The following is a 25,768-nucleotide window of genomic DNA, read 5'->3' on the forward strand; positions in this document are numbered from 1 at the left end:
TCAAAGAAGCAATTCAAATGGTAAATAAGTGGTATTTTGCCAGTGATGGAAGAATTATTCCTATCAGTGGCTACATAAAATGATTATTTACTGAAACTCCCAATTATGGGAAGTAAGGGTCAGACAAGAGTCTTGTGGAAATGCTAGGCTGAAGGAGATTTTCAACAGAAAGGCAGGTTTAAGCAACAGTTCTACAAAAGATTTTGGAGAGGTTAACTTATTTCCAAAAGTTAGTTCTAACTCTTGATAGTGTTTCCTTACACTGAAATGCAACCTATCTTTCTCTGAAAATTTCATCTACTGGTTCTTAGGAATTTATGGAACAAGTGTAGTTTCACTTTAATATCAGAGCCCTTCAATTATTTGCAGGCAGTTCTTGAGACCTCTCTTTCAACCCCACCATGAGTCACCTCTTGACCAGGTTAAATATCCCAGTTTCTTTCACTATTCCTCTTATGACTTGGTCTCCATTTCCTTTATCACTGTCTCCTCTCTCTTCTCTGCATGTGTACCAGTTTGTCAACAGTCCTCTTAGAGGGTAATACCCAGAACCAAACACAAGATTCCAGGTGTGCTCTAAAGAACACAGAATCAAGTAAAAGAAAATCCATGCCTTCATTTTAGGTACTAAACTTCTATTAATAAATACCACTGCAAATTGAAGTAGCTTTTTTGGCAGCCATATCAATGTTAACTCATATTACGTGCCCTATCAACTAAAAGCCCCCAAATTTTACATATACACTAATGCTAAGCCATATATCCCTCATTCTTAACTTGGATACCTGAATTTCGGAAGCCATTTCAGGAGTTTAAATTTATCTCTATTACATTTCAATCTTGTTAGATTCACCTCTCTATTTACAACCCATCAAAATATTCTTTGGTTCTATTCCAATTTAGGGCTGGCACCCTCACTTTCAAGTTATACACAGACTGGCTAACCATGCTTCTGGGAAACTCCCTCTCTGGCAGTCACAGTTCAATTATCAGTACCTCCTGGGTGCAATCATTCAAACAATAATATTTACCCCCAAATACTACAAACCTGCAGCATTGGAGCCAACAGGCTGTTGGGTGGGACTGACAGCAGCCTCCGGGAGGGCTCACGCCAATGAGTCCTCCCCAGAACTGCTGCTGCCATTTTCTTTGTCCCCGCGGTGAGCCACAGCCGCCTCCCCACCTCTGCAGGAGACCCTCCAGCACTAGCAGGATTGTGGTTACGGAGAAGGTAGAGATGCATACTGCACAGCCTGCCCTCCCCTCAGATACAAAAGCAGCTGGGGCCACCATAGATGTCAGACTTGCATCACCTGTGCTGTCATCAGTCGTATCCAGAAGGCTAACTGTACAGCTACCTCTAATGCCGTCTGTGGGGACTGTCTGCCCAGGTTCTACCAAAAGACACGTACTGGAGGCCTGCAGGACCACGAGTGTATCCCATGCACGAAGCAGACCCCCACCTCTGAGGTTCAGTGTGTGTACCCAGTTCTCTTCTACCCTTTCTTCCCCAATCCATTGGGTGACAGCAAGACAGGGTAGTAAAGACTTCCCCTACCCCCTCATACTCCTTCCTATAGGGTAGATTGGCAAGGGAATAGGTTAGATTTGAGTAATAGTTTCACAGTGTATTATCTGTGTAACCTTCTATAAATCATTGAAACTCATTGAACCTCATTTCCCTCATCTGAAAAAAATGAAAAAAATGAAAAAAATGAAAGACATGAAAATCATTGTTCTTCATACCTTATGGGATGCTGTCTAGTTCTAATGAAATAATAGGTTCGAAAGCGCTTTGTAACTTACAACATTTGTACACGTGTGGATTATTTATTTGAAGTTTATAGGAGTCCCTCATGCTTAGGACTAGTAAAAGGCTGAATGAAGTACTAGGATCTAGTCTGTGCCCATATCACTATCCATTTATCTATCATTTTTGTCTATCTACCATCTATATGCCTACCATTTTTTTAATTGATTGATATCTTTTTAAAACATGAAGTATTTCAAATATGTAGAAACATTTTAAATGCAGAAAAATATAAAAATTAAAATGCTCAGTTACACAGCATCAATAATTAATAAATCTTAAAATTTTGCAAAAAAAAAAACCTACAAACCTGAACATTCATCACAAGGATATGATGAAGAAACTTATCAAATGCCTCAAACATACACTCTGTTTTCCCCACAAATTCAGAGATACTGCCAATGATTCCATTGTACAGCACATTTTTTTGTCTTAAGAGGTAAAATTTCTTTTCCTATATTAAGAAAAAGAGACTATAAAGAATTATATCTGAGAGTTGTTATAATTTGCATGAAACAGGCCCTCAAAAATTATCTGTAGAGGAAAGGATGAAAGTGGGGGTAGATTAAACTGAGATCATTTAAATTTCCCTCCTTTCCTTATGAGACTTCCTTCTATCAGATTCCTGTCTCTAGACTGAGACCACATGTACTCCTTATTTGCATTTCCAGTATCTAAGCTGCGCTGCGCAACAGAAATATAATGCAAGCCATATACATAATTTAAAAATTATTAGTAGCAACTTGAAAAGAGTAAAAAGAAAAGGATGAAATTAAATTTTTAACTATTTTTTAAAATTTTATATACAGTAAAATGTACCTTTTTTGTGTAGAGTTAAATGAGTTTTATCATATGTGTAGATTCACATGCATAGATTTATATAAATGCTACCAAAATTAGGATACCCTCCAAAATCTCTTCATGCTATGCCTTTGTCGTTGAACTTTCCCACCATCCCTCATCCTTGGCAACCTCTGATCTGTTCTCTGTCCCTTCAGTTTCACATTTTCCAGAATGTCATATTTAGAATCATATAGTAAGGTATTTAAAATCCAGCCAAATGTACTGATACATTTAAATGCATGTATGAATAGTCTGTTCCTTTCCTTGGCTGACTAGTGTTTCATCGTATGGATGTACCACAGTTTGTTTATCCATTTACCCAATGAAGGACACTTGGGTTATCTCCAGTCTTATAACGCAGCTACAAACATCCATGTTCAGGTTTTTGTATGAATACAAAATTTCCATCTCTAGAAAAATGATTATCATTTCTAGTAAATACTTAGGAGTGGAACTGCTAGATCATATGAAAAAGTGTATCTTTAACCTTAAAACAAATTGCCAAACTCTTTTCCAGAATGGCTGTTTCATTTAACAGTCACAGAAACAATGCATGAGAGTTCCAACTGATACACATTCTCACCAACTGATGTGGTCAGTTTGTTGTTCTCATAGTCCTTGTTGTTTTTAGTCCTTCCAACAGGTGTCTCATGGCATCTCATTATGGTTTTAATTTACATTTACCTAATGACTAAGGAAGTTGAGCATCTTTTTACATGCTTATTTGCTATCTGTATATCTTCTCTGGTAGACTGTTCAAATCTATTGCTCATTGCTTATTATTCAGTTGTTTGTTTTCTTATTATTGACTTTTGAGAGCTCTTTATATGTTCTTGAAATTTGTCCTCTGTTAGATATGTGATTTACAAATATTTTCTCCCACTGTGTCTTATCTTTTCACTCTCTTAACAGCATCTTCAGCAGAACAAAGGTTTTAATTTTGGTGAAATCCAATTCATCAACTTTTTTCTTTTACAGATTGTGTTTTTGATGCTGTATCTAAGAATTCATTGCCTAACTCAAGTTACAAAGACTTCCTACTTATGTTTTATTCTCAGAGTTTTATAGTTTGAAATTTTACATTTCAGAATGTGATTCATTATTTTTTGTACATGGTTTAAGATATAGATGGAGGTTATTTTTTTTCCCTTGGCATAGAGGTGCCCAATCACTCTAGCACCATTTTTTAAGAAGACTATCCCTTTTTTCCACTGAAGTGTTTTTTTCATAATTGTGAAAAATAAACTGACCATATTTATGTGGTTCCATTATTGTACTTTGTATTTTATTTTATTGATTCATGTCTATTCTTTTGTCAATACTGTACCACCCTGATGACAAGTCTTAAAATTTAGTAGTCTGATTCCTCCAACTTTGTTCCTCTTTCCAAAATTATTTTGCTATTCTAATTCCTTTGCCTTTCCAAATAAATTTTAAAATCATCTTATCAATATCTACAAAATCCTGCTGGGATTTTGATGGGAATTACACTAAAACTATAGATTAATTTAGGGAAAATGACAACTATATTGAGTCTTCCAATCCATCAATATGATACGTCTTTCCATTTACTGAGGTCTTTGATTCCTTTGTTTTTTTTTTTCGGCCATGCCATGTGGCATGCAGGATCTTAGTTCCCCAACCAGGGATGGAATCTGTGCCCCCTGCAGTGGAAGCGTGGAGTCTTAGCCACAGCACCAGCAGGGAAGTCCCAAGGTCTTTGATTCCTTTCATCTGCATATAGATCCTGAACATATCTTATTAAATTTATAACTATTTCTTTTTTCTTTCCATTTTATTTATTGTACTTTATTTTGAGAGAGAGTAGCTATTATAATGGCACTGTTTTTAAAATTTGTTTCCAACTGTTCTTGCTAGCATAAAAAAATATGATTGATTTTCCTGTGTTGACCTTGTATCCTACAACCACAGAAAACTCACTTATTAGTTCTAGGAGTTTTCTAGAAATTCCTTGGGATTTTCTACATAAACAATCATGTCATATCAAAGGGTTGAGATTCTTCTACTCTGTAACAGTTTCCTGTGTCACTTCCCGCTAGAACACAAACAGAGGCAAACAGAGGCAGTGTTATCTCTTCCTTTCCAATCTGCATGCCTTTTATTTCTTTTTCTTGCCTTACTACTCTGTCTACTATTTCTAATATAAAGTTATACAGGAGTGGTGAAAGTGAACATCCTCACCTTGTTCTCAATCTTAGGAGGAAAGCATTAGTTTTTTTTACCATGTATGATGTTAGTTGTAGGTTTTGTGTAGATGTCTTTTCAGGTTCAGGTTGAGGAAATTCCCTTCTATTCCTAGTCTGCTAAAAGCATTTGTTATGAACAGATTTTGAATTTTGTCCAATGTTTTTTCTGCATCTATTGATATGATCATACAGTTTATCTTGTATACTAGTCTGTAAATAATGAGAATAACATGATTGATTTTCAAATGTTGAACGTGTTATTTATTCCTAGGATAAAGCCCACCTGGTCATGATACATTTTTTTGTTCTGCTAGATTCAATCTGCTGATATTTTTTGAAGAGTTGCTTCTCTCTTCAAATGATGGATACTGGTCTAAACTTTATTTTTCTTGTACTTCTTTGACTGGTTTTTATACCTGGAGAATGTGGCCTTATAAAATGAGTTGGTAAATTTTGTGTCCACTTCAATTTCTGGAAGAGACTGTGGTGAACTGGTGCTATTTCTTCCTTAAATGTTTAGTAGAATTCGCCTGAGATGATCTGGACCTGGAGTTTTATTTTTGAAAGATTGCTTTTTTTAAAGCTATGAATTCAACTGTTTTAACAGATATAATATTATTCAGAGTATCTATTTCTTCTGCAGTGAGTTTTGATAATTTATGTCTTTCAAGGAGTTTGTTCATTTAAGCTGTCAAATAAGTTGATATAAAGTTAGGTTCAGACTGAAAGTGCTAAACTATGTTCTATGGACTTGGTTCAAATGGCAGTAGAGTTTTCAAAGCCTTTTAATGCTATCCTGGTTTTCCCCAAGTGTATGTTACCCAGAGACCAGTCAGGGACCTGGGCAAGAGTCTACACCACAGTTTAATTCTCAAAGCCTTTGCTATATTGATTCTGTCCAGTTCCATACATGTGTAGTTCGAAAATAAGCCTGAGATTCCATACACAAATTAAAGGATGCTTTTCTCCAGCTATATACCTAAATTAATTAATTAACATCAGTTTCACTTTTTCTCCAGCTCTCCGTGATTTCCCTCTATACTCTCTGACTCCCAGGGGTGCCTTTTCCTGGTGTTCCGGCTAGAAAGCAGGAGTTTTAGCCTTCCCAAGTTCTCGTGTGCTTCCCATGACTGTGTCCACCTAAAGGTGAAGCAGCAAAAGAGTTAGAGAGGCTGCTGCAGGAGCCCAGTTTCACCACTGGAGCTTACCTGAGTTAAGGCCAGGAGAGTTTAAAAAGCTCCATCCTAAAGCCCCCCCACCCCACCCTTTTGATCTTCTGACCCGAGAGAAAGGGTTTTCCTTGCAGCTTCTTCTGTCCATGTCCATTGCATAGTTCCAGGATCCAGGGTACTCTAGGGTCTAAACCAGGAGATGGGAAAGGAAAAATGGGGGGGGGGGGGGCGACAGGAAACTAACCTTTAACCTCTATATGGGCCGTTCTTTGAGCTTTGATCTCTCTTCTTAGTATGTCTGCTATTATTTATTTTTCTGAGTCTTCAGGTAGTTGCTGTTTATATTCTTTAGGTATTCTAGGGTTTTTAATTGTAACCACTGAGAGAGATAGGGTGGAGAATATTCCTTCTTATCTGGAACTGATAATTAATCGTAATAAATAAATATTTAATAAATAATCATAAACAAAACAATTAACTAAAATTAATTAATCTTAATTATTTATTTAGCCAATAGATACAAAACAGTATTATTTCAATGCACAATGAATATAAAGGTAATTAATGAGATATTTTACATTATTTTTAGTACTAAGATTTCAGAATCTGTTGTGTCACATTTACAGCACATCTCAAATTCAGATTACCCATATTTTAAATACTCCATTGCCACTTGTCGCTAGCAGTGACCACGCTAGGCAGCACAGAGCTAGAGGAACAAATAAAAGGAAAGAAGAGAACAAAGGGAATGAAGGGAAAGTAAGAAGGTCACGCAAACTTCCATGACCACTTCCAGGTAAAATGTGCTCACTATTTCATAGGCAGCAGATTCTGTTGCTGGGCAGTCATTAGTCGATGCATAAAGTACTATCTTGTACAGAAAAAATATATTTGCCTACAGATCGCTTTTACCTATTCATGGAAGTCCTACCCTAAGCATTATCCTACATGGCAGTACCTAAATCATCTGCAAATGACTTCTTCTATGAGTCTTCTTTTCTCCAGATAAAACATGTCAGTTGTTTCAGTGGTTTATAAAAAGAGACAGTTGTCAGGAAATTAAGCTACATAATTCTTAGGTATGTCAAAGGGAATCTGCTATGTTGCTGATTCTTAGAAACTTAGGCTAATTAGGAAAGGGGTATAATGTCCCATCTTCAGATGCTATGCTTTAAATGAACCTTTAACCTTGAAATTTTGTATCCTTATTTCAGCACATAAAATAACAATATCTTAAGTCAAATGCTGTGAATTAGCATTACTTTATTGAGTAATAAATATTCTATTGTAGACAACTTTAATCTTAATAATTTTCTGATGCATATTCACAAAATGTTTCATTAATACAATTTGTTACCAACTTTTTTTAATGACTAAAATGCATCTGAAACCATAAAAAGAAAGTAAGCTTTCTCAACCTTTCTATGATTGTTTTTTGTAGTTTTAGAAAGTAGTTAGGTATCAAATATAATTTTTAAACAAATCAGTAATAATGACTGTCATGACATAGTGAAACTGATGTTAATTAATTAATTTAGGTATATAGCCTCTACATTACTATGTATTTACGTTTCATTTTCTGTGAACTAAATATCATAGTGAGATGGATAAAAAAGTTGATTTAAATATACAGAGTAAGTAACTTTGCATTTACAGAGAAGAGACATTGCCATTTGGAGGATACCATGGAAAAAATCATAGTATTGTATGTGACGCAATACACACACACACACAAAAAGGTAACTGATTATTCTATACTTGAAGAAGCTTAAGAAAAAAGAATATGTAACTGTAAAGATTTAGGTTGAACTGGCAGGATAAAAGAAGGCTTTTTTTCTCATTTTTAGAGATAATCTTTACTTGTTAATTCACTCAATACCTCAAAAAATATTGAGCATATACAATACTCTACGTCATGTCAGTAACAGAATAAGAATTAAGAGATTCTACTCCAATTAAGGTTGCAATCTAGGAGGTATGATCTTAGAGGTAAGACATTTATGAAAATAACTATAAACACTAATAAATTATTGATTCAGAATAGTATCAACCAATGGATACTAAAACCATTGGACAAAAACTTGTTGGGGAACAGGATAGTCTCAAATATCAGCCCACAGATAACTAATAAATCACAATATAAAAAAAGGTATCTTTATAATGGAGAAATCTGGCAGATGCTACCTTAATTTAACCACGTGGCCAAACTTAGCAACACCAACAATGGAACAAACGGGCATCATGGACCTTATGATGACTGCACTGAGAAGGATATAACACCACCTGTTTAGAAAGCTTGGCAAACATGTTTAAGCTAAATGCAATCATGAAGAGATAATCAGACAAACCAAACTGTGGGACATTCTACAAAACAACAGGCCTGGAGTCTTCAGAACCATAGATATCATGAGTGAAGGAAAAAAAAAAAATGGTAAGAGAACTATTCTAGATTAAAGAAAATAAAAGAGGTATGAGCAGTAAATACAGTGACGATCCTTCCCTGGACCACAGATCAGGGGAAAAAAGCTAAAAGGACATTAATGGACAACTGGAAATATAAATATGAGCCACATATTAGATAATACTATTGTATCAATGTTAAATTTCTTGAGCGTGATAATGGCATTGAGATTCTATAGAAGAAAAACGTCCTTTTAATGAGAGATATATACTGAAGTACTAGAGGTGAAGTATCAAAATGTTTGCAACTTACTTTAAAATGGCTCTGCAAAAAGATTTAGATATATAGATATAAATATAATCTATATCTGCATACGTATGCACATGTGTGTGAGTAAAGAGAGAAATAAATATGGTAAAATGTTAACAACTGACAAATAAGATAAAGATTTTACAGATGTTCATCGTACAATTCTTTCAAAATTTTTATAGGATAGATGTTATTTTTAAAAATAACAATTTGAAAGAAAAAAACAGTATAAGGTTAAAACTGATTAGTGTCACATTAAATGGACAAAATAACATGCCATGGAAATTCTGAAAATGGAGGTATTAGTAAGGAATATAAGAGATGGCTTCATCAAAGAAGTGGCACTTGAGCTGGGTGTTAGATAACAAAAACAACTCTAAAAGAAAAAAAAATTACAAAATACATTAATATATTCTTTCATAAAAAGTGAAACAATACAGAACATATACCAAAAAATTAAAGAATGAAAAGGATTTAGAAATGAAGTTAGGAAGGGAACATCGTCAGCAAAAGCAGAGTTGTAGGAAACCCAAAGCATATCTAGAGAAGTGTAGCAGATGCCGCTGTTGCCCCACCCATATCCACCTGGTCCACCCACCTCAGCACTCACTGCAGCTCTGGATTCCTGTACACAGAAGCTTCTCAACCTCAGTCCCACTGACATTTGGGGCTGGATAATTCTTTGTTGTAGGGGGCCACTCTATGAGTAGGATGTTTAGCAATATACCGGGCCTCTACCCACTAGATGCCAGCCAGTAACACTCTCCTCCTCCCTCAGTTGTGACAACCAAAAGTATCTCCAGATATGGCCAAATGGTCTCTGGGGAGCAAAACAACTTCCCCACCCCAAACCCCACTCCCCATTTCCCTAACTCCCCTCCTCATCCTGCTACCCCCCACATACACTATAAACCAGCTCAAGTAATTTCACCTGTCTGCCTAAGGACATTCTCTGGCCTAAAAGAGAGCTTGGCAAAAAAAAAAAAAAAAAAAAAAAAAAAAAAAAAAACCAAACAGACAAAAAGCTACAGTGCCTGAAAGTGAATGACACTAAGACCAAAGGATGAGAATGGATATCTAAAGAACTTCTTTGCCCTTCCTTGGGACAATATGGAGGAGTTCTACATGGTTGGGAGGCTGGAAGTAGGCTTTAACCCCATCTACCCACAACAATAACCCACTCATTTATGCACCCTTTTCTGGCTTTTCCGCCTCCCTTGTCTCTCTTCCCCACTCCCTCACTGTGTTTCCAGGGATCACCTTCCAAATAAACTATATGTACCCAAATCCTTGTCTCAGGCTCTGCTGTTCTAAGTATCCAAACTTACGGCAGAAAATTTGGCTGTTCAGAGAAGAAATGTACATTCCTCCTGGAGAAATGAAATGTTTAATATCTAACCATGACTAGGTGGGAGTTTCCAAAATCACACCTCTGACAGTTTTGCTCAGCACTTGGTCTGAGCCACTAAAGTTCAGCATCATGAGACAAGGCTTTGGTCCTTCCACTTCTATTTCACAAGCAGAAAAGGAACACAGCATGCCTGTACTCAAAAGGCAAAGAAAGGAATAAAGACTGAACAAACCAACCAAGTTACTTCAAAGAGAGGAGAATGGTTCAAACTATTAAAGCTGCCTGATCTACCAACTTAAACAAACCAAGGGGTAACTTGAGACCTGAGAGAATCTGGCTCAGCAACTCACTAGAGACAGACATGCAACTTTGCAAAGTGCAACAATTTCTTACAAGAAATTGCTTCCCGCAGTTGTTCCCTGGAGGGAGAGGAAGAGTGAAAATGCTGGCGTGAGGCCTGGAATGAAAAAAGTACAATATGAGCCTGGAATATCTGGTCATGCCAGAAAGCAAGAAAGCCATCAAAGGCTTTTGGGGTCATATTGACAAGACTCAGAAACACCACGAAGAGGCTCTCACTGGCCAAAGATGGGTCACTTCAAGCGTCAACAACAATAATAAGTGTAATTGGCTAAAACACATCAATAACCAATTAACCATGAGTTAATCATGATACACTAAAAAAAAAAAAATCACGTTATCTTTGGAAGATGTGAAGGAAACTACTCATTATTTTGAAAACTGATTCATACAGGAAACACAGGAGCAAATGACATGGCTGAAATCATCAAAATTCAGACGGGGGAAAACTCTATAGGACAAATGCCCCAGTTTCTTCACAAATAAAGTGAAAATGAAAAAAAAAAAAGAAGAAGAGAGACAAAAGATTGAAGGAGGAGGAAGAGGAGAACAGGAAAGAAAAACACCATGAAGAGGAAAAGGAAAAACAGGAGAAAGAAGCAGGGACCAGGGATGAGATGACTGTAAATAATACATCAGTCTATTGCAATATATACACTCTCAGCATCCAAACAAACTGTAAAACACACACACACATTTTGTTTACATATGTGTGTGTGTAACACACACGCACATTCTGTTTACGTGTGTGCGTGTGTGTCTGTATACATTGACTCAGGGAAATTTGAATACTACCTGGTAATGAAAGATTTTAGAATTAGTATCAACTTTTTAAAGTGTTACAATGATAGTAAAGTTATGTTTTAAAAAAGAGTCATTATCTCGTAGCAATACATACTGAAATATTTATAGATGATGTGATATGACACTCTGGATTTACTTCAAAATAATCCGGGAAAAAGTTGACGGAGGACTCATCAAACACGAGGGACCGTGAACTGACCATTGTGAAGCTAGGCGACAGGTACCTAGGAATTCATTATACCACTCTCCCTACTTCTGCATTTGAAATTTTCCCAAAAAAAAGTTAGGGGACTTTCTCAAAGCCTCCACATATTGACACCAGAGTTGATCTCTGATGACAAACAATATAATTTATGTTGAAATAATCTTCATTCAGCAGACACAGAGTTGGAAGGGACCTTATAATGAAGGCAATCATACAATTTATCATCCAAACTGGGACACCCTAGAGTGGGAAAGAGGGCGTTATTAATAATTAACCAGGACAAGAGATGTAAAAAGGAATATGGTTGATCGCCCTCCACACATGATAACCAGCTCAGTTTCTGACAGCTTACAATTATCCCTTAAAATACACAATGTCTCTAATAAACAAGTTATATGGAATCTATTTTAATTCTTCCAGTAACAAAGAACTCAGTATATTAGAGGACAACACCAATCACTAGAAGCTCTTGTGCAGAGCCCAAATCCTCTTCTTAATAACCTGTCTTTGGTAGTATTGGTTTTAATACTTTCTGGGAGAACAGACTGTGATGAGTAGAAAGAACGCTGAACTAAGAGTAGAGAATGGGATCTGCCATTAACTAATGATACCATCTTGGACAATTTACTTAACCTCTCTCAGCCTCCACTTCCAGTTCTTTTTATCTTTAAAAACTAGCACTCCTGGTTTCTTCAAGCATTGCCTATGTGTCGTGATTTCTGTCATACACACACTAGTTTGATAATGTTTCTCCTACACTGTGCTGCCCAACTGTCAATACCATACTCATGTATAGTCCACTATGTCACAGACACAGCAGAAGAACCTCATTCCTAGCTGGGGACCCAATGTTGCTGTTAATACAGCAAAAGATTGAGTTAGCTTTTTCAGTAGTCACATCATGTTATTGGTTCATACTATATATCCCAGATTGTTTTTCATGTAACTGACTTCCTCTACCTACACAGCTAATTTCTGAAATCTAAATAAGGGACTTTACACAGTTAAATTTCATCCTGTTGTTTTTGAACCAACATACCAGCCTACTGGGATTTGTCTGTCTCGCATCATTGTATCAGTCTCTTTAAACTTGTGTTCTCCACAAGTTGAGCAAATATGTCCATATCACTCACAAAAATCTTGAACAAAACATAGTCAAAAATACAACCCTAGAGTACTTCATTCAGAGACTTTCCAATGATTGTACAATTTACTGCGAATCTACTTAACCATTTTTTGATTTAACAGCATACATATCCAGAAAGACATCACAGGAAAGTGGTCAAACTTTCTGCTGAGGGTCTTCCCTGGCGGCGCAGTGGTTAAGACTCCACGTTCCCAGTGCAGGGGACCCGGGTTTGATCCCTGGTCAGGGAACTAGATCCCACATTGCATGCTGCAACTAAGAGTTCTCATGCCACGACTAAGGAGCCCATGTGCCGCAACTAAGGAACCCGTGAGCTGCAACTAGGGAGCCCACCTGCCGCAACAAAGACCCAGCACAACCAAATAAATAAATAAATATTTTTTAAAAAACAGCAACAAAAAAAGCTTTCTGCTGAAATGATTTGCTATGTCAGCTGATCTACCATCAAAAAAGAAATAAGGTTAGGTTGGCATAACTTGCTTCTAAGTAAACCTATGTTAGCTACTAAAGATATAACATGTTTTAAATGCTCTCAAACCATTTGTTTAATAACCAGCTCTTGAAGCTTACCCAACATCAATATAAAAATTAAACTGTCACTTTAAGAATATATCTCTCCGGGGCTTCCCTGGTGGCGCAGTGGTTGAGAATCTGCCTGCCAATGCAGGGGACACAGGTTCGAGCCCTGGTCTGGGAGGATCCCACATGCTGCGGAGCAACTAGGCCCATGAGCCACAGTTACTGAGCCTGCGCATCTGGAGCCTGTGCTCCGCAACAAGAGAGGCCGCGACAGTGAGAGGCCCGTGCACCGCGATGAAGAGTGGCCCCCACTTGCCGCAACTAGAGAAAGCCCTCACACAGAAACGAAGGCCCAACACAGCCATAATAAAATAAATTAAAAAAAAAAAAAAAGAATGAAGAAAAAAAAAGAATATATCTCTCCTTCCTTTTCTTTAAATATTAGGACCATGTTTTTTCTTCATTGTAGTCTGCTACCATTATCCACAATTTCTCAACCCTGATAATTACTTGGTAGTTCTAATAATTCCAGTAATTCCATTTTTTCAAAAAGATCACCACTATAAAAGGAATATTGGCTTGGCTAATTAATTCAAACAGGAATTCCACTGAGTGCTCCTTTCAGTACCATAAAACTGTCATGCAGATGACAAAATAAAGCTGTTTTGTCTCTGGGACAAAAATATTTTTTGAAGAGCACTGCAATGCTGTCTCATGAATAATAAGATTCCTATTAATGATAGTAGCTATATATCCACTTACCAAGGACACTACTAAAGAAATTGCTACAATCAGTAGTGGATTAGATGACATCAAAGAGTCTGTAGCTCTAAAAATAAAATTCTTTCACTTCAGTTAATTATTAGGATGACATAAATTCTAACAAATCCATGTCTCTTAAGAGGAATTGTAGCAAGACTAATAGGTTGAAGGTAGAATATTCTATTTTAATTAAATTTGCTTTTGATCATGTCTAATTTCTTTCAGATTCCTTTTGTTTCATAAAATAAAACTGAGTATTTGATATTTAAAGCTTATGCTAAGGTCAAAATCTTTTGATAATTTCATTTCAAAATAAATGTTAAGTACATTTTTAAATGAAAAGCCAATTTTTTCAACTCAAAAGTGCCCAAAAAGTTTAGCTCTACATATCTGGTCCACCTTATTATCTTGACCTTTAAGTTATCTTGACCTTTAAGTTTTCTTCCCTCATCTTTCCCACATTAAATCAAAACCATCCAAGTGATTTTAGAAAGTTGCTCGAAACTGTTGTCTAATTTGTGATCTGATTGCAAATTAAACAACAGATTTTACTATATCACAAAGATATAATTAAGACAATGAAAGATGTATTCGGCCAGATAATAATAGATCTGAATCATAAAGCTATGTTGCTAACTTAGGGTCTATAAGATAACTGAAGATCACAGGCTTAAAGACACACACAGTAAAATCAGCATTTCAGACTATTCTCTACATCTCAGAGTTGAAACTAAGCCTTTATCTCTCATAAACCTGATTAACTTCTCATCCTATTTTCAGCAACTTCTGCTTGTGATTTTTGCCCTCAGAAACAAAACAAAAATAACCAACCATGAGTTGTTACTCTTCAAGTGTCCAAGAGAGATCCACACAAAAGTGGAAGTTTGTCAGTTCGTTTCCCAGTCAGGTACTAGTCAAACTGACCACCACCTTTCCCAGCTGACGTATGACTGAAGCATTAACATTTGATGTTGTATTTACTTCCTATTCAGCAATGCCACTGCTTGTTCTTATTCCCTGCATCACTTTCTCACCACGTTGATTTGCTCTTATCTGCTTCTACTAAGAAGCCAATTGTGAGTGTATGGTAATAAAGACAATAATTCTTTCCCAGCATGTTACAGTGGGAAAAGCATCGGGCTTGTACTCAGAAGTCTTGGAATTGGCTCCCTGACTTCCCAGTTATGTGACCTAGTCACTTGGACTCTGTGAGTCCTCCCTTGTATGTAAAACAGGGCAACTGGCCCTCTTGAAAGTTGTTGGGCAATTACAGTGAGATCATTTAAGTAAAAATACTTTGGAAAATATGGAATGCTATATGATTGCTAATACTTCTTTCTAATTCCTAGCTGAATTATACAAAGCAAAAATTTAAAGCTGCTGTGGCCACAGCTTGACACAGACGAGCAACACTTGCCAAAAAATCAGGAGAAATAACCACAGAATGCTAGATGGGGTAAAAAAACAAAAAAAAAAAACCACACCAATCTTTCTTTCAATTCTGAGTTCATTGTTTAGCAATGTGTCTTTTGCTGACTGCATCCACTGGCACAAACCAGAACACCAGCAGCAGAATCAAATGAGCACACAAAGAACAATCTCAGCCTGGGCCTTTTACTTCAGCTCCCACAAAACAAGGCTTGGAAGATTGTGCAAAAGCCCACTCATAAACTTTCAGAAACTTTGTGAAAACCAAGCACTAGCCTGTGGAATTCATGAAAAAAAAAAACAAAACTGAATAATACTTCCTACTGTCAAATAACTCTGAAATGCCCAGCAGCTGGACCAAGAAAGATTAAAAAAAAATAGTATGAAAGATCCTTTGAGTTCACACACGACAGAGTCAAACAAGTCTAACAATGAACAAAAGCAAGTCCCGTAATCCACAGAAGCTAAAGTGGGGGGAAATCTACTGAAATGAATGAAAATTTAGGATGCTGAAAAATAAGGATGAATAGATTAAAATTCTTCAAAAGTAGATAAAAGAAAATGCTTTACAGAAACAAGGAATGATAAAATTTTAAAAAGTAAAACCACTACCAAAGTAAAAACAGTTAAAGCTCCAGCCAACATTCAAAAAAAAAAGAAAGGAAAAAAGAAAAAGAAAGCAACATAAAATGAACAGTTTTTTAAAAGCAATGGTATCACGATGACAGTGTTTCTGTTTGATAATTTAAGTTGATGATAACAAAGGACAGAGATGGTCAAGCTCCAGCCAGGAAAATTACGCAAGTCAGAAAGAAACAAATCAAGCAGGGTCTGTAAGAGCAAGTTATCTACATGTATCACAATTTTCAGGGAAAGGGTGGAGAAATAAGCAAAACAAGTCACAACATCTCAGAAGTGCCAAGGTCATTCCAACAGAGTGGGGAAAAAAAAAATATTAAGAAATGGTATAATCTAAAAGCATGTAACAGAGACCAAGTAAAATATAGTAGAATTCCTTATAACACAGGGGCAAATTCTATCTTGACCACAATACGTGAAGTAAAGGGTTGATACATCATGGTTACCCTGTCATGAAAGTAGCGCTCTTTTATCCAGTAATAGGATTTCAATGAGGCTACAGCATCTCTCTTCTTACAACATTAGTTAAAAGATTTCAACAAATTAAATATTTTACTGAATGGAAAACTATCTAAAACTACAGGATTCCCAGACTCTTAAGAGTACACTTAGACATGGAGCTCATAATCCTTCACAGAAACAAATTGACTTGCATGTGTCTGGTGGCCAGACTGCTGGATGGCTACAGAAAACAATTATTTTATAGAAGCAATTCCACCACTCAATCACAACACGTGCCGAGTCTTCAATGTGGACAAAAGCCCTCTGAAGCTCCATAACTAAAACTGTAGATTTGTTCCCCTCTTCTCTCAAGAAAGCTGCTACTTAAAATCAATGCCCCACTCCAAAGGTAGGATCCCTTCCATTCCCCAAAACCACAGGCATCTTTGGGTTATTCGAAATCCTGAAGAGCCATGTCGAGGTTCAGAACTCACACAGAGTCGTGGTGGTCCAAGGCACTCCTCTGGAGAGAGTCCCCTGTACTTCTTCCAAGGGTTCCCAGTACTTCACACTGACAGTATACACTACGCACAAAGCTCACTCAAGGAAGGCACACCGTAACGACTAAACACCAAGCCACTCTCTTTCCTCACAAGAGTATTTGTCAAAGGCAAGGACCTGATGGTCAGTTATCTGCACTGTCTTGAATACTCTCCACCACGCAGCCAAGCCCTCTCCAGACCATCCACCTCTTGGAAGGAGACTTCAACTCCAACCTCATCCAAATATGAAAATAAATAACATATATTCAAATATATATATATATACATATATATACATACACATATATAATTAATATAATAGATCATCAGTGTGAATTCCCCACCCTTCCTCCTCAAAATTTACCCGTTTCTTTCCTAATCCTTTTGTCTTTTCTTCTTCCCTCTAGAGACTTAACCTCTGGTCTCTGCTCATGATTCCACCTCTGCCATCCTCCTACAGGCTCTTGTTCCACAGCTATTCTTCAGGGTCTGTATTCTAATTACTAACGCTACTGAACAAACTACCCCAAAACTCAGAGGCTTAAAATAACAACCATTTTATTATGGTCACAGATTCTGTGGGTTAGAAATCCAGGTAGAATGTAGGTGGCTGATTCTTTTGCTCTTCACAGCATTGCCTGAGATCACTCAGTGGAATTCAGCTGATGGACAGACTAGTTTGAAGGGTCCAATATGGTTCCACTCACATGTTTGGTGCCTGGGCTGGGATAACCCCAAGGCAAGAACTGCCAACTGCAGTGCCTACATGTGAACTCTTCATGTGGCTTGGCTACTTGACAGCATAGCAAACTCAAAACAGTCAGACTTCTCATGCGGTGGCTCAAAGCTCCAAACCCAAGTGTTCCTGCTAATAAGACAAACACTGAATTGCCTTTGATGACCCAGCCTCAGAGGTCAAGCAGCATTACTTGCATCATACTCTATTGGTCAAAATAATCACAAGCCCACACAGATTCAAGGGGAGGAAAATTATACTCCAACTCTTGAAGGAGGAATGGCAAGGTCGCACTCAGTACAGAAGACCATGCAGGACAGGAGATACTGTCGTGACCATCTTTGGACAGTCTGCCACAGTCTCCTACTTCACTACTTTGTTTCAGTTTAAAATCATGCTCAGGGCTTCCCTGGTGGCGCAGTGGTTGAGAATCTGCCTGCCAATGCAGGGGACACGGGTTGGAGCCCAGGTCTGGGAAGACCGCACATGCCGCGGAGCAACTAGGCCCGTGAGCCACAACTACTGAGCCTGCGCATCCGGAGCCTGTGCTCCGCAACAGGAGAGGCCGCGATAGTGAGAGGCCCGCGCACCGCGATGAAGAGTGGCCCCCGCTTGCCGCAACTAGAGAAAGCCCTAGCACAGAAACGAAGACCCAACGCAGCCATAAATAAATAAATAAATAAAAATTTAAAAATTAAAAAAATAAAATCATGCTCAGTCTAATCAATTCTCTCTTAAAATGTCTACTCTTAGTCCTGTCCATAGTAGGCTTAGATAAACAAAGAAATTTGAGAAGGTAATTGTAGGCAACGGTAAGAGAATTAGCAAAAGTTGGGGGGTAGAAAGCAAATTACGTGCCCAGGGGATGATGAGCAGACTACACTGGGAAGAACCAGATGTTCAGAAGGGAGAGGGCAGATAGAGTTGAAAATGAAGGCTAGAGACAGATGGTCCAAGTTGTCTGGTTTAGAGTAAAGAAGGGGGTAAAGAGAAGAGAGAGTGCTGGCAAGGTTATGATAGTGCCAAACAATGGAGGCCCTCAAATACTGGGCTTCAGAATTTGGACTGAGGAGGTGCTGAGCAATGACTGGATGAGTGGATGGAAGAAAGTGCTCTGAGATTCGTGAATTCTTTCCTTTCTATAGGAGATGGCCAACCCTGAGAAAGCAAGTAAACAATCTGATGTTTAAGGGTGATTGCCTGGAACTTGTCTTACCCAAGAGTAATGAAATTACACTTAGAAAAACAGAAAAGAAGAAACAGGAAGATAAGAACAATAAAAAAAAATTAACTGGAGAAGAAAACATTTTGCAATTTGCTCTACATTAGGATGACCAAATTGTCTGATTTCAACATGAGGTAGCATTCATTCTTCAGTCATGACAGTCTTTAGGCATACTGTCAAGCAACGTATTTCATGTCTAACTAATCATTTCATGCTCTGCTTATTGGACCCATCCTGAAGACAGAATCAAAAGCGCTGCTACTCTCAGGATAAATTCAACCTACTCTTTTCTTCCCAATGTATTATACTCATCATTTTAAAATAAGAGATTCATCAATCAAGAGTTGTTCTTTACAAAGTAAAGTCATTTAGTCCTATTGTAGCCAAGTGTTGGCAAAACTACTTTTGTGAGTCTTTTCCCTGGTTCTTTCTAAACATGCATATCAACCTGGTAGATTTATATAAACTTTCAGAGCTCTCTTTCCCTGTCTTCAGTGCAAAAACCATGATACTCTTTCTCAAATCTTTAGATACGCCCTTGTCCCACTGAAAGTCCCATTGAAAATTAGTATCCTTCCAACTGAGACTTTCCACATAAGATATAATCTTTTAGTGCTCTGGTCTCACTCATTTAATAAATAAGCATTTCCTGATCAGCTACTATGTGGGGCATATAGACCTTAGAGATCCCAGGGATTCCGCCCCTAGAGTTTAGCAATATGTTATTTCAGGAACCACAGATTTGACTGGATATAAATAATCTGGATAACAAATTCTCCCATGTCTTGGAATCCAAATTTCTTCCTTCATGCTCTCCTTAGTGCATTATCAGGATTCAGTCTGTTTCTATGATGATACTGCCTGATGTCCATAAATCTGACATAAAATCCACCTTCAGAAAGTTCACTTTTTCTGTAAAGCAGCACAATTTCTCTTTCCTTTCCTCTCATCTTAAGAACCAGAACACAAAAGAAACAGAGAGCTACGCTAACGATGTTGAACCTCACAGAAGATGGGGTTTTCATAAATATGAAAAGAAGAGTCAGAAGTAGAAATGATGTGTTCCAGGACAGACTGTTAAGGATGCCACTTAAAATAACTCATGCATGGGTCTGTATCCTCTTTATAAACAGGTTCTTCTCTCAGACGAACCGGGCTAAAGGTAACTCCTATTCTACATGAATAAAATCAAGTTGTCAAAATGTGACCTCCGAGTCATAAGAAAGTAAGAAAATTGCTCTTTTCTAAGTCCCACAACATAGTTCACCCACTGTGGCATGACAAATTAGAACTAAGATGACATTTATCTTCACATTAAGTAGTGAAGACATGTGCTTTAAATTATCTCTGCTTTCCAAAGAGTGAAAATCCAATGCAAATACTGAAGTCATATCCAAGGTGAACAGTCTTAATGGATGCTGGTAGCAGGAACTGAAAATTCCCACTGTTAAGAGGAAGACACACAGAGAAGAAATAACTGGGCAACAACATGGCCTAAGTCATTAGAATATCCTTGAAAATCAAAGCCCGAAATAAAATGAAGTACCCCATGTGACTCTGAAGACTTAAGCATGACTCATTTGCAATGGGGGGAAAACTTCCACTAATGCATATACATGTGTTAGGAAAAAAACAGACAAGATTTACAAATGATGTCAAAGATCACTCAAGTTTTTGCCCTAGACCGACAAAATGGAAAGGGTAATTTCAAACTGCTACCCAGCGCTTTTAGAAGTTGCCAAAGTTTTGAAGATTTTTGTTCTTTCAAAGGAAGAAAGCAACGATGAATAACAATAGGGTACTTCCTGGCCTGAGGAAGAGGGAGACAGGAGCTCTCCAGCTGCACTTCCTAGAGAAGTATGCCAGCTGCCTTCTGCAAACTGAGATCAAATTTCCAAGAATTTACAGGATAGCAGTTATGATAGATGACCTAAAATACTGATCTGTTGCAAGAAGGATGTAGTGCAGACCACACAGGAACTGACAGGAAATCAGCCCTCGGGCTGGCACTTACACATTTAAGAAGGCTAGGAATCCTGGACTTTTGACAGCCAAATTTCATCATTTTCCTTTGTAGGAAGAGTTATCCTTCAGAGAGAATAGTCAGAAACATCTTGTACAAAGCTTCTTGGTGCCTATTCCTATTTAATAACACTGCCCCCTGCCTGAACCAGTGGTTTCCTCACATGTTAGAAGTCCATCTAAGGTCCTACAGCACTTACGTGACCAAAAATCACATGTTTGCTGGCACACACCTTCATTTTCTCAGCCACAAGCCCACTGAATGCCATAAATGATTCACAGGCTGTGATGATGGTAAGAAGAAAAACTAATATTTGGAGTTCACCAAATAATGAGTCATCCCCCTGGAAGAAAAGAAATCCTTAGAACTGGCAGCCCTATAGGACAAAATTTTAAAAATTGTTTTTAACATTAATATTAATTCCATAGAAGTTGGCAAAATGAAAACGATTGAGAAACATGTGACATTTGGTTTGCTTATGCCTTATAAAAGTCCAGTTCATGCTCCAAGAAAAAGAATGAGTAGGATATCTATTACCTATTCCTAGACCTGCCTTCTGGACTCACTGCTGCCAAGTTACTCATTCTCCCACACAACACTTTCCATACTAATTTTGACCCTTAAAAATCAAAAAGAAGCCTTGCCTTCTTTGCACCCAAATGCCAAAATGGAATCTTTTAGTATTTCACCTTTATAAAGGGAATGTTTGAAAACAGGCCTCTTTGGCTGTGACATCAGGGAGCTACTGAGGCCTCCAAGGGCCGGAGGAAACATTCCCAGCCCCTCACAGTGCTGCCTACTCCTACGGTGCAATCTGGCAATGGCCAGGGACCAAGTCTTTAAAGCTGTTTTATGGTATTTAACATATGGTCATAAATTGCTCAGTGCTCTGAAGAGGGGCTAAATTTGCCACCCCTATTGATGAGAAATGTTCTTATTTATTTAAATTTAGTGGCAAATTGGCACTTCTCCAGATGGAGAGGTTTAGGCATAAGTACAAAGGAAGAACTAACTAGAGATGGAGTTGGAACTTTTCTATACGCTGAATGCAACCACATCAATTTAGGTTTACAGAACCACGATCAAACAGGGTTTCCCATATAGAGCGACAATAATAGGAAAAGAGTCTAATTTCTAAGGCCCAAGGAGGGGGGAAATATAAATTTTATTCAGACTGCATGAAAACTTTTTTTAAAATTTCTTTCTCTTTCTCCTCAAGTTAACTCTCTCTCTTCCTTTGTCCCTTCACCTCCCCCACAAGTTAGATGTATGTGGACTTCATCTGAAGTCTAGAGACCTCCCTGGAAGTTCCTAAATCCCTTCGCATCCACCTTCCTATCTGGCCACAATTTTTAACTTGCTTCTTTTTTTTAATGGCTCTAATTCCCCACCACTAAAGACATGATCCTACTAAAACACTTTGTTCTCTTCCTTTTACAACCAAGCCCTGTAGCCAAAGGCAGAAGAAAAACAAGAATCTTATTTATTGATTGATTTGTTTTTTGGTGGGGTTGTTACTAATGGTATTAATGTGAATGGCATCAAAAGGGAAATGGGAAGGGTAAAGCCACTGCTGGTTTTGTTTTTTATATGCTGATATAGAACCAGCAGAAGAATCAAAAGATCTCTCGCCTAACTCTGGAAATGTGAAGAAGGATTTCAATAAATTGGAGGTTTGACAGCAGCCTGGGAAAAGTATTAAAAGAACTATTCTATGAAGAGGTAGGCTGCTTATATCAAATAGAAGTCTCATTTTTTATTTTGATAGAAACAGAAGAGTCATATCTGCCACACAAATAAATATAGAGATTGATTTATTAAGAATCAACATATACAAGTTAATATGAATGATGCCACATACTAGGAAATTTAGACATGGTTCATATCCTTTGGGAGAATGGAAATATGCAATCTCAATTATTTCCCCTAAAGCAGACTAATGATCCAGTGAAAATCAATGGAGATCAGCAATCAGAAAATGCCACATAAAGCCTGCCGTGCAACCAGAAGTGATCTGGAGTGCCTGTGCCATCTGGAATGCCCATCAAATGTCCCAAAAGGTCTTATGCTAACTTCTGTTGAAATATCCTGGAGGTGAGAGCAGCTCAATGCCCTTAAGGGCCAAAATAATAAAGAAAAAGGACTAGTTCAAAAGAAACAGAAGCACATCTGGGCCCTCCATACACTTCCATTAAGAACCTGGTTTCCTAAATACCTTTAATTCTTAGGTCAGACCAGAAGTCTCTGCTTTACCTATTCTGAAAAACTATTAGTCCCTCTTTTCTGATATGAAGTCACTATTGCCAGTACCATAATCGTGCAAAAAAAGGGAATCATCCTAAGATACAAAGTTAATTAACAGAAACGTAGGCATGTACTGACACCAACTTTGTACCCTCACAAGATGCTATACATTTACTAAGACAGTCCATACCAGAACCCATAAAACAAGTCACAGTAAATTTTAAAAGATGTAGATCATATAAAGTATGTTCTTTGACCATAATGGACCTAAATTCAAAATCACTAAAAGAAAGATATCTTAAAAATCTAGAAAATTCTGGAAACTAAATGACGTTTCTAAATAACCCATGGGTCAAAAAAGAAATCAAAAGGGAAATAAGAAATATGATGAACTAAAATGAAAATATAACATATCCAGATTTGAGGGACAGAGCTAAAGCAGTACTTAGATAGGAATTTATAGCATTAAACACCAATATCATAAAAGAAAGATCTCAAATCAATGACCTCAGCTTCCACTTAATAAACTAGAAAAAGAAGAACAAGAAAACCCAAAGTAAGAGAAGAAAGAAATATCAAAGATCAGAATGGAAATCAATAAGATAGAAAACAGAAATACAACAGAGAAGATCGATAAAGTCAAAAGATGGTTCTTTGAAAAGATAAAATTAAAAAATTAGCCAGACTGGTAAAAAGAAAAAAGAAGAAACAAATTACCAATATCAGGAAGAACAGATGTGACAACATTACAGATTTTACGTATTAAAAAAAAAAAACAAGAGAACATTATGAAAAACATTATGCCAATAAATTCAGCAACTTGGATGAAATGGACAAATCCCTTTAAAGATACAAGCTACTGACACTTGAGAAGAAGTAGATGACCTAAGTTCTATATTTATTAAGGAAATTTAATCTGTACTTTAAAGTGCTTTCACTGGAGAATTCCACCAAACATTTAAGGAAAAAATAATATGAATTCTTCACAAACTATTCCCCAAAACTGAGGAAAATGGTTCTCATTTCACAATTCATTCTGTTCTGAAGTCAGTTTTGCCATGATGCTAAAACCAGTAACAAGCATAAAAGAAAACTACAAACCAATATCATCCATGAACATAAATGCAAAATTCTAAACTATTTTATTTAGCAAATTGAATCCAACAACATATAAAAAGGCTAATACATCATGACCAACTGAAGTTTACATCAGAAATGCAAGGTAAGTTGAACATTCAAAAGTCAATCCACCATACTAATAAAATTTTTTAAAAACCACATGATCATCTCAATAGATGAAGAAAGTATTTGCCAAAATACAACATCCATTCCTGATTTTAACACAAAACAAAAAACTCTCAATTAACTAGGAATAGAAGGGAACTTCCTCAAACTGATAAAGGGTGTCTGTGAAAAATATACAGCCAATATTATACTTAATGGTGAAAGACTGTACATTTTCCCTTAAAATCTGGACAAGGCAAGAATGTCTGCTCTCATCACTTGAATCCAACAACATGTAGGAGACTCTAGTCAGTGCCCTAAGGCAAGAAAAAGAAATATGGGGGGATTATATTTTCAATATATTAGCAACAAAGAGTTAGAAAAAGAAAGTTGAAAATAGATATACTATAAATTAGCATCAAAAAATATGAAATATTCAGAGGTAGATTTAACAAAATTTGTACAAGACCTGCTCACTAAAAACTACAAAATACTTAAAGAAATTAAAGAAGACCTAAATAAATGGAGAGGTTATCATTTTCATCCATTGGAAGACTCGATGTTATTAAGATCTTAATTATCCGCAAATTGACCTCCAGATTCAATGCAATCTCAGCAGGATTTTTGCAGACATTAACAAGCTAATTCTAAAATTTCTATGGACACAGAAATAGTAGAAGTAGTAGGACTTATAGTACTTGACTTAAGGATTTACTACAAAGCTATAATAATCAAGGCAGAGTTATACTCACATAAGGATAGACATATCAGTGGAATACAATGTAAAGTCCAGAAATGGGCCCACACTTAAATGGTTAATTAACATGCATATGGTCAAAGTTAACTCAAATTGGATCATAGATCAAAATGCTAAAGGTAAAAAATATAAAATTTCTAGGAGAAAATCTTTAAGACCTTCAGGTAGGCAAAGATTTCTTAAACAAGAAGCCAAAAGCATAAACAACAAAGAAAAAATGTTAAATTTGACTTCATCAAAGTTAAAAAGTTGTGCTCTTGGAAAGACACCATTAAGAAAATGAAAAGAGAAGCCATAGACGTATGAGAAAATATTGACAAACAGACAAACAACTTCTTTCCAGACTATATAAAGAACACTTACAACTCAACAAAAAAAACAATCCAATCAAAACATTTGAACACTTAACAAAAGATATATGAATAGCCAATAAGCACATGAGAATGCAAATCAAAACTACAATGAGATACCACTACACATCCACTAGAATAAATATAATTTAAAAGACCAACAATATCAAATGTTGGTAAGAATATGGAATAACTAGAGAGCTCGTAAATTGCTAGTAGGAATGTAAAATAGTACAACCACTTTGGAAAACAGTTTAATGATTAACATA

The 25,768-nt window shown here is 36.9% G+C and overlaps 1 protein-coding gene across 4 annotated transcripts in view; it reads right to left on the bottom strand.

Moving 5' to 3' along the window:
• The window catches only part of BABAM2 (BRISC and BRCA1 A complex member 2), a 443,342-nt gene that overhangs the window by 364,684 nt on the left and 52,890 nt on the right, over positions 1-25,768 (bottom strand). The gene's annotated exons all lie outside the window — the stretch shown is intronic.

Source organism: Balaenoptera physalus (genome assembly GCF_965194825.1).
Source record: "Balaenoptera physalus genome assembly, chromosome: 15".
In the NCBI taxonomy this organism is placed as follows: domain Eukaryota; kingdom Metazoa; phylum Chordata; class Mammalia; order Artiodactyla; family Balaenopteridae; genus Balaenoptera; species Balaenoptera physalus.